Source organism: Carcharhinus amblyrhynchos, chromosome 10, assembly GCF_965287045.1.
Source record: "Carcharhinus amblyrhynchos chromosome 10, sCarAmb.v2.hapA, whole genome shotgun sequence".
In the NCBI taxonomy this organism is placed as follows: Eukaryota; Metazoa; Chordata; class Chondrichthyes; order Carcharhiniformes; family Carcharhinidae; genus Carcharhinus; species Carcharhinus amblyrhynchos.
In genome coordinates this window covers 46,950,372-46,960,444 of record NC_137333.1, presented here as the reverse complement: position 1 = coordinate 46,960,444, position 10,073 = coordinate 46,950,372, and the positions used below count along the sequence as shown (strand labels likewise).

General features: G+C 45.8%; 1 pseudogene; it reads right to left on the bottom strand.

The window, feature by feature from the left end:
* Positions 1 to 4,619: 4,619 nt before the first annotated feature.
* On the bottom strand, positions 4,620 to 4,887 carry LOC145349280 (small ribosomal subunit protein eS27 pseudogene; annotated as a pseudogene).
* Positions 4,888 to 10,073: the final 5,186 nt, after the last annotated feature.

The window sequence follows — 10,073 nt, the reverse complement described above, 5'->3', positions numbered from 1 at the left end:
AAGTGCCCAGCTTCTCAATTTGGCTGGCTGTGGCTGGAAGATTTAAAAATGCTGAGTGTGTCCTGCCATTAAATTCAGCAGGATTGAAGGAAAACCCATTCTTCCAGTGTCCTTGACCTTAGAGCAGTTGATCTGCTCCCTCCCTGCCTTCAAGTTAATGTTCAACTCATTGCATAGGATTTTCTGGTCTCATCTGTGGCAGGGCCCATTGTGAGCGAGAACAGAAAATTTGGCGTTCCAGCCAAAATTCCATTCACTGTCAGCAGCATCAGACAATCCCACGAACGAAGACGGAGGATTTTGGCCATTTGTCTGGAAATATGTCAACACATTAATGTTCAGCTGACTAGTCCATTATTGTCAGATTTATCTCTGTCCTTTTGTAACCATTTACAAACCTCCAGATCTCTGGCACTATGGTATGATGCATACCTTTACTATACTTTATCTGAGTCTGAAGTTTCATGTGATTTCTTAGGTAATGAGTCAGATGATTGATAAAGGCTCATCCAGATTCGGAACATTGGCTCCATTCTCTCTCCACAGATGCTGTCAGACCTGTTGAGATTTTCCAACATTTTCTATTTTTGTTTCAGATTTCAGCATCCACAGTAATTTGCTTTTATATTTGAGTCAGATGATTGCTTGTTTTCCCTTTCTTCTGCGTGTATGGTCTGGTAAAGAAGTCATGTGGGCTTCCTAAATTATTGTCAGTAAACATGTTATTTTGTTCCCCTTGTGGATGCTGGAAATCTGCAAGCTAAACAAAAAGTGCTGGATAAACCCAGCAGGTCAGGCAGCAACTGTGGAGAGAAACAGAGTTAACTTTTTGAGTCCATATGACCCCTTCTTCTGCATAACTGTATTTATTTGCTTAATAATTGTTAATATTCTAACAATTCCGGAACTACAACTATTGCTTAAAGAGTTCTTGACACAGGATGGCAGCAGCGGTAGTGATCAATTCAAGCAAATGTCATTATTTTGCTGGATATCTCAGTCTGGTTTATGAAATGAGAAATAAGCCTGTGCATGATATCCTTGGGAGGTGCCAAACCTCCACCAGTGTCTTTCAAAAGCCCCAATTCAAATGCTGTGGAAAAGTGGAAGAGATTTGTATGAGTTTAGGAAAACTATGACCTTGTGACAGAGATTGACCAGAAACCAAAACAAATGTAAATAGCAAGACTTCACAATGATCAGAGAAGAAATGCACAATGCCTACTCTGCATGGGCAGAATGAGCAGCAGTTAGAGACAAGAACAAGATTGGGCTGAGAAAACTCCCTCAGTGTTGTCAATCACGCTGTATGTATCTTTTGAGAGATATATGTTCAACATTAGAGAATGTAAGGTACCAGAAAAGCATAGCATCTGTATCACACAGCACTGAAATCTCTTAGAAGGAGGGGCCATAATATCACAAGGGATTCTCTGAGCACGACATGTTTTTGGAATTATGGATTTGAGGGTGGGTGACAGATTGCTTGGAGAGGCCAACCTAAACTTGTTGAAAATTAATGTGATTTCTTACATGGATGATAACATACAACAACTGACAGTCACCCTGTTCTCCTGCTATTAAATAGCATATCAGAGACAGTTCAAAGAACGCTGTTAAGACTCCAAAAGTATTGCCCTCAAGTATCTTATAGAAAGGAGAGAAGACGGGATTTATGAGGCTGTTGCCAGAATTGGAACATTGCAATTATGAGGAAAGATTGGATAGCTTCAGGTTGTTCACCTTGGAAAGAGGGGGCTTAGGTAAGACTTAATCAAGATATACAAAATTATGAGGGGCCTGGACACAGTAAATGGGAAGGGCCTATTCATCTCAGCAGGGACTAGGAGGCAAAAATTTAAAGTGATTGGTTGAAAAATTAAAGGGGAGATGAGGAAACATTTTATCACCCAGAGAGTTGTGGGAGCCTGGAACTCACTGCCTGAAAGGGTTGTCAAGGCAGAAACCCTGAATTCATGTAAAAGATGCCTGAATATGCACTGTAGTCTGCAAGACTACGGATCAAATGCTGGAAAATGGGATTAGGCTGGGTGGCATGTTTTTTAACTGGTGCAGACATGGTGGGCCAAGTGACCTCTTTCTGTGCTGTAAGCATTCTATGATTCGATGAAGACAGTCCTAGCAGATAGATTGAGCACAGCATACCTCTTGGAATTTAATAATCCTGATTCCACACATAAGCTGGAAAAAATTGATTCTCAAGAATCATTTCCAGTCAAGGTTCACATTAGCAACAATTGGAGAAGTAGCAATGATTTTACAGTGAAACATTGTGCAAGCAACACTGCATTACGCAACCAACAAGCAGCAAATCTAGGCTACCATTCAGAAAGGCTGGCTTGAGAGCCATCTGAATGCCTTCACACCTACTTTGACTTTCAAGATGAACTAACTGTAAAAAGTGAATGACATTCAAGGGAGTGCAACCTGTGGTGCCAGTTAAGACCGTAGAACATAGGAGCAGAATTAGGCGACTTGGCCCATTGAGCCTGCTTGATCATGGCTGATATTTTTCTCATCCCCATCCTCCTGCCTTTTCCCCATAACCCCTGATCCCTTTATTAATCAAGAACCTATCTGTCTCTAATTTAAAGACATTTAATGACCTGGCCTTCACAGCCTTCTGCGGCAAAAAGTTCCACAGATTTACCATTCTCTAACTGAAGAAATTTCTGCTTATCCCTGTTTTAAAGGATCGTCCCTTTAGCCTGAGGTTGTGCCCTCTGGTTCTAGTTTTTCCTGCTAGTGGAAGCATTCTCTCCACATTCACTCTATCCAGGCCTCACAGTATCCTGTAAGTTACTATAAAATCCCTCTCTCATCCTTCTAAACTCCAACAAGTACAGACCCAGAGTCCTCAACCATTCCTCATACGACAAGCTCTTCATTCCAGGAATTATTCCAGTGAACCTCCTCCAGACTCTTTCCAAGACCAGCACATTCTTCCTTAGATATGGGGCCCAAAACTGCTCACAATGCTCCAAATGGGGTCTGGCCAGAGCCTTATACAGCTTCAGAAGTACATCCCTGCTCTTGTACTCTAACCCTCTTGACATGAATGTTAACATTGCATTTGCCTTCCTTACTGCCGACTGAACCTGCACATTAACCTTAAGAGAATCTTGAACAAGTTCCATTGTGTTTCTGATTTCCTCAGCATTTCCCCATTTAGAAAACAGTCTATTCCTCTATTCCTCCTTCCAAAGTGCATAACCTCACACTTTATCACATTGTAATCCATCTGCCATTTCTTTGCCCCCTCTCCTAGCCTGACCAAATCATTCTGCAGCCCCCCTTCTTCCTCAATACTACCTGATCCTCTACATATCTGCAAACTTAGCAACAGTGCCTTCAGTTCCTTCTTCCAAATCGTTAATGTATGTTATGAGAAGTTGTGGTCCCAGCACTGACCTCTGAGGCACACCACTAGATATCAGCTGCCATCCTGAGAAAGACCCCTTTATGCCCACTATCTGCCTTATGCCAGTCAGCTAATCCTCTATCCATGTGGGGATCTTACCATTAACACCATGGGCAGTTGCACTATGTAAGGAACTGTGGGCAGGATTTTATGGCCTTTCTCATTCCAAAATCTTAAAATTCCGCCCGAGATCAACGGACCTTCCCATTGGTCTGCCCCTCGCCTGCTCCGATTCCCATGGCAGACGGGCCAGTAAAATTCCAACCTACATGTTTAGCTCATCATAGTCCTGAAGGGAAGAAATCACTACGATATCATCATATTATGGTGGCCTTGTTCGAAGGTTGGAGCTGGCCTTTGAGTTAATACAGCTGTAGCTACTTATGTATGACTATTACAGTCACTCAGTCAAAGTGTCCTGTCTCATTTCTGTTACAACTTTGAGAGAATTCTAAGAGGTGTTTGCAGGATTTGAGAGGGTGTGTTTTTCAGTTAAATTTCAGCGTTCCTCTATGACTAAGGTTTATTGAAATCTCAGGTTGTTAGACGGTACAGGTTGAATATGTTCAACCTAATGCGAATCTGAGGTTGAGGATTCCAGGTCAAGCTGACAAACTAGCAAGCAATGCCCGCTAGCCTATGGGGGTGGCCCAGCAGTGTTAATTGCCCTTCAGGCACTTAAATGGCTAATGTTTGGCCCAGGCCGGTATTCAAGATTTTGGTGGTGAAGGTCCTGCACCCAAAGCTGCCGACCAATCAGAAGCTGGCAGCTCCTCATTGCTGTTAGCACCAGTAGTGGAATAGTGCCAGCTGCCAGCAATGCACCAACCAATGACCCAGGGCCAGGTAAGTGAGGGTGGAAGGTTGTTGTTGGGTAGAGATCGCAAGACAGGGCAGGTAGGTCAGAGACAAGGGTGGGGACCTGGCTTTTTTTAAAATTATGTCATTTTATTTGACACTTCTAACAAATAACTCAATACCAGCTGGAGGGTCCAGAAAGTTTCTATAAACCAGATGGGCAAGGCTTCGGGACATTGGTGCAGGCCCTCCTTTGCCCAGCTCCATCTCTCCCATGTTGCCATCCACCTCACAAGGAAGTGAATCAGTATCCCTTAGCCAGACTCTGAATGCCAGACTGTGTGGCATCTCACCCACCTGCAAATGCCAACTTTCAACTTTAGTGCTGTTTTCTTCTGAAGGAACATCCTCCTGTTAACCTGGCTTTTCCTCCGATGGGCTGGCAGGACAGAGTGGAACATTTGACACACAATATGACAGTCTGTGCGTGGCTGAACACTCATGATTTTGTAGCAAACAGGACACCTGACATCCAAGAAGTAGAAGTTGGGACTTTGCTCCAGGCATTCCTTCTTGTATTCTCTCTTCTGCTCGGCAGAAAGATGCAACAAATCTTTTGCCAGAGGCACGTTGATGTCTCTGTCCATGCCAAGAAGAAGGATAGCAGCTCAACAAGATCCATGATCCTCCAGACCACACACTGTAAAGAATCCTAAAGTGCAGAAGGAGGCCATTCGAAACATCGAGTCTGCACCGACCACAATCTCACCTAGGCCCTACCCCCACAACCCCATACATTTACCCCCTGATACTAAGGGGAAATTTAGTGTGGCTAATCCACCTCACCCACAAATCTTTGGAGGAAACCAGGGAACGTAGAGGAAACCCATGCAGACACGGGGTGAATGTGCAAACTCCATACAGACAGTGGCTCAAGCCAGGAATCGAACCTGAGTCCCTGGCGCAGTGAGGTAGCAGTGCTAACTCACTGTGCCACCATGCAGTAACTGTAAAGAAGAGAAAACCACAGTGAGCTATAAAGGTTCGTGAGAGTCCCCACCCTCCTCCCTCAACTTATCTGGGACTAACCCCCTCCCCCCCTCCCCCAATGGCAGCACACTCAGTAGGTTCCTCAACACTATCCACTCTGACACTATAGCGGCATCTTCACATTGGTCCTTGTCAATTCCAGCAGGGTGCATCATGTAGATCTCAATGACACCAAATGCCTGCATTCCCAGGCTCCCAAGAAGCCCCCCCCCACAAAAGAAACTTGATGCCATGTTAGAGGGCAGTTGAGTGGCTGCATGTGAACAGTATTTGCATCCTGAAGGGGGGCCTCACTGATGCACCCTGTCATGACCTCGAACGGGGTACGTGATGATGGACATCATCATCATGCCATACATGGTGGGGAACATTAGTGTTATCTGTGTGATGTTGCAGTCTTTCTGGAAATGTGAGTTCAATGACTGGGACATTGGTTTGCAAAGGGTTAACAGTTGGCCTTCGCAGAACAGCAGTGGTTTTTTGGCTGCACACTATTTACTGGCATAAGCACTAATGAGGGTAGGCTGGGGTAGCTGTTCAGTCAAGTGTCTGCCTGTTGTGGCAGATGAGACACAGTTCAACTGAGAGGCTAGTAATTAGCCTATCCAATGTAATTCCAAAGAGCATCCTGTTTCTCTCAGGTCACAAAAGGTGTAGCATTGAGCAGCCTCCCATGATCCATTGCGATCTGCTGTTCCATACAAGCACCCCTGACAATTGGTTTTGGCCTTCTTGGCAGCCTCTCCCCTTTGTCTTCACACTGCTACATGAGTGTGGGTTCCAATCTCACTGCAGTCATTCTCCTGAGTGTGAGACCCTTCAGGCTGCATGAAGGGGAGACTCAGACCATTCCTGAATTCCCCCCTCTGCCCTGACAGCCCAGCCTCTCATGGGGGCCCACTTGAGTAACTCACAGTCACCCCCAGTTCTGAACCTCTTGTTTTCAAGCCCTTCCCTCCTCTTACCAGCCCCCACTGAGGCACTCTCTCAGCTGTGGTAAGGACAGGAATCCAGGAGGCTCTGCCCACATACCAGCCTTCACATCCCCTTTAAAGCAAGGGCGCCTGACATGAAGAGAAGGTAAGTGACCCTTTCCAACCTCTCTCCCTGATGTAGCAATTCTGGGACCCCCACCTCCAACCCCAAGTTGAACTTATCTGCACCCTCCACATCCTCTGAGTGGTACACACCACAGAAGGTGCTGGCTGCCTAAATGCTCACCTCCAAAATCCCCCTCGGAGGTGCAGGCACCAGGTTCACATTTATGTAGAGCTGTTGTACATGGCTCTGGTGTTGCATCATGCTGTGATCTGTTGAAAACCCAGTGAGGGGGAGGTCCCTGAGAGAGTGCTTGTTAATGACATGCTAATATATTAAAATGAGCTTTCAAGGGTCCCGCAGCATGTTTCACACCACTCCACGCCGAGGGGGCTAGAAGATTCGAACTTGGAAACTCATCGACGGGAGTCACGTTTTTCGAGTCTCTCCAGATTTTCAGCGTGCGCCGCCATTCCTGCAGACGGAGAGGGTTGGCTCAAGATCACCCCCATAGAATCTGGGTGTGTTATCTATGCATATCTCTGAGGATAAAACATAGTACTTATGTTTTATCTGCTGTCCTGTAGTGGGCGCTGCACTTTATCAAACTGATAGATCTCCAAGGTTGGGATGTTCCATTCTTCCCTCTGACGTGTTTGTCTTTTCTACCTTCTTCACTCCTTTGCTTACATTTCTAACTTTCCCAATTCTGATCAAGTATTAACGCTGTGGGCAGGATTTTACAGCTGTGCTTGTCCCGAAACCATAAAATCCTGCCTGAGGTTAATGGACCTTTCCATAGTCCGTCCCTCACCCGCTCCAATTCCTGTGGCGGGTGGGGATGGTAAAATTCATCCTGTATCTCTGTCCGAGGATTCTGTCAGACCTGCTATGTATTTCCAACAATTTCTGTTTTATTTCACGTTTTCAGTATCCTCCGTATTTTGCTCTTGAACTACCCTCAAAGATTGATGGGCAAGAAAACAAAGTTCAACATTGCACCAATTTCTATTAATCTCAATTATTTTTCAATCCCCCAAAGCATCAAGCAGCTTACACGTGACCTCAAAACAAGTTCATATCTTTCCTGCTCTGAATCTGAATCTTAACACTGCTGGCATTGGGGATTAGCTCGCAGATTCTGCACTGTGCACGTATTGGCAATGGCAGCGGGGGGAGGGGGGTGAGGGGTGGGGGGTCACTCTCTAAGTGCATCATTATGAAAATGGTCCTTTATTACAGGCCTAAATGTGTGTATTCTGAAATGATCCCAATTCTTGCAGACCTTTTGTCAAGCCCTTGAAGTAATTACAAAGAGTTCATTCTTTCCATGACAACTTCCCATCATCACTGGCAACTTAATGTATTTGGATGTTACAGCACCCACTGCACCACCGCCTGCCCCCCGCCCCCGTCCCCAACAACCAGCACTGAAAGCCTGTGCACAATACTCTATTACAATGATCACCAATGTGCAGACGGAATGGTCAAGCTTTTCTCAATTGTCATCAACCATTATGTAGAAATATTATGTACTCCGGCATCAGAATATGTGACATTTATATCAGCAAGTGGTTTCTCAAATTGCTGGAGAAGTATTAAGCATCGTGATTGGTGTGTTATTTCCTGCCATTAATAAAATGGAAATCTCAGCATGTACATATGGCTAATGCAAGTTGCCATGACCATTAATGGATCTGGAATTATGTTGGATAAAGGACAGTTCTCCAGTTCCTTTCAAAATGAAAATAGATGATCCATGATTCTTCCACTAGACAAGTTATCGGACAAAGTAATATTGGGTTGCATGAGGTGAGGCCACAAAAGCCGTTATTTGGTGCACAATTAAGGGAGCACAAGCTTCCAGTGCTACCTACATTCACAGCCCCAATTCCCAGCTTTGATATTAGCATTTACCCAATTCACTGACAAACATCAATAAGGCCCCAGATAAAAATGGAACATATATAAACCAACGGCGCTCAGTGTTTCAGCTGGGATTGTTTCTTTTCTCTCATTGTGAAAACCCATGCATGGATGCAGGACCTCGAAAGGGTATTTTGTGAAGTTTACTATACTTGCAAAATAATAGTTTTCCCACTGGAATGCTAATTTTTGGAATCAGTGTTGCTTTCTATTTTAATTCTCATCTGAATTTGATTTTGTTTTTAACGCAGTTTAATTTGATGATAGCGATGGTAAAAGGGCTGGACCTAGTCCTCCCGTTGCAGCGCCCACTGGTGGGCATCAGTGAACAGGAGTGGGTATATGATGGCTGGCAGAACCCTATTATACAGCAATAAGCTCATAAATGTGGGCGACGCAGGTTTGCCAATGAATCATGTGTCTGGGGGAGGGGTTGGGGGGTGAGTGCGGGGTGACCCTGATGTCAGGAAGTCTACATCACCTGACGGCCGTACAGGAGCTGGCACTATGTCTAAAGGGCCAACCCTGTGTTGGAGTTGCAAATTGTCTTGCAGGCTTTTTAAAGCTCCGCAGTTTAAATCTCCAGCATCTCTGTGGCTCCAGTACAAACAGAAGTTCCAAAGTCAAAAGAGAAGATTCCTCTACCAGTATACAAGGTCTTTTCACTGTAATACTAATACATGTGCTGAGGTCTGAGATGTCCCATTCCAGTCAGTGTGTTCCCTCCAGTGTTTGAGGAGGAAAAAGGACAGAGTGGCTCCCCCTGTTGCCACTACCTCCTCCTTTCCCAGCAAGCAGCCTCTTAAGTGTCCTTCACTTAGGCAGAGGGAGCTGCGCCAGCTAGCTGCCATGATAATCATGATGGTCAGAAAATAGGGTGTTGAGCAAAAAACGAGCTTGGCCTCAGTGCACCAAACCCATCGAAATGCACCCAATAATCCCACTGGCTCCGATCGAGTCCCTGTTCAAAGCAGGCAGCAACCCAATAATAATGCAAACCGACAAATAGGCTTGATGACCCATTCACCTGCCCCCGTCATTCAAAAAAATGCACCAGACGGGCTTTGATGCTTAATGATCAGGATGGGCCTGGCATCCTAGATTCTGAGAGTACAAGGGAGGATCACCAACTACTCACCAAACAGTGGCACCTCCCCCCATCATACAAGTAACAGGTCACCAACCTCCACCCATCTACACCACACCATGCAGGCATGAGGGTGACCCGACCTCTCTTCTGCCCCCCCTCCCCTCTCAGATTGCCTCACAGTACCCCCATTCCTCAGCCCCCCCTCCCACTGAAGCCCACCATCAGGCAAAGTGTTTTGGCAACGGGGTACTGCCCTCCGACACAGATGCATTGGCCTGATGCCTTGGGTCCGAGTGGGTTCAAGGAGGTACACTGACTGGCCATTTGTCCCTCTGCCACTGCTGGACTGCACAGGAAGGGTCCCTCAAAGGTCCTGAGGGTTGGTTAGGCTCGTGCTAGAGGAAGGAGTTGATCTCACCACTCTACCCTTGGATGGGTGTCTCGTGGCTGGACTGCGTCTTCCAGCCTGGCAGATCTGAAGATCACTCACAACATTGTGATTTCAGGCAACCCTGTGATCAATTTTTTCATTCTTGCCTGCATTCCAGCTGTGAAAATTCTGAAATAGCCAGATCACTTTAACCTACATGCACCTCCCTCCTCCACACACTCCCCCCAGTCACCTGGCAGGCCTTCAGATTATTGCAGTACTTTATTCTGCAACAGAGGATTTTCTTTCTCCCTCTCAGAAGCTGCAGTTGTGAACAGGCCCCTTTGAGGTCCTTTGAC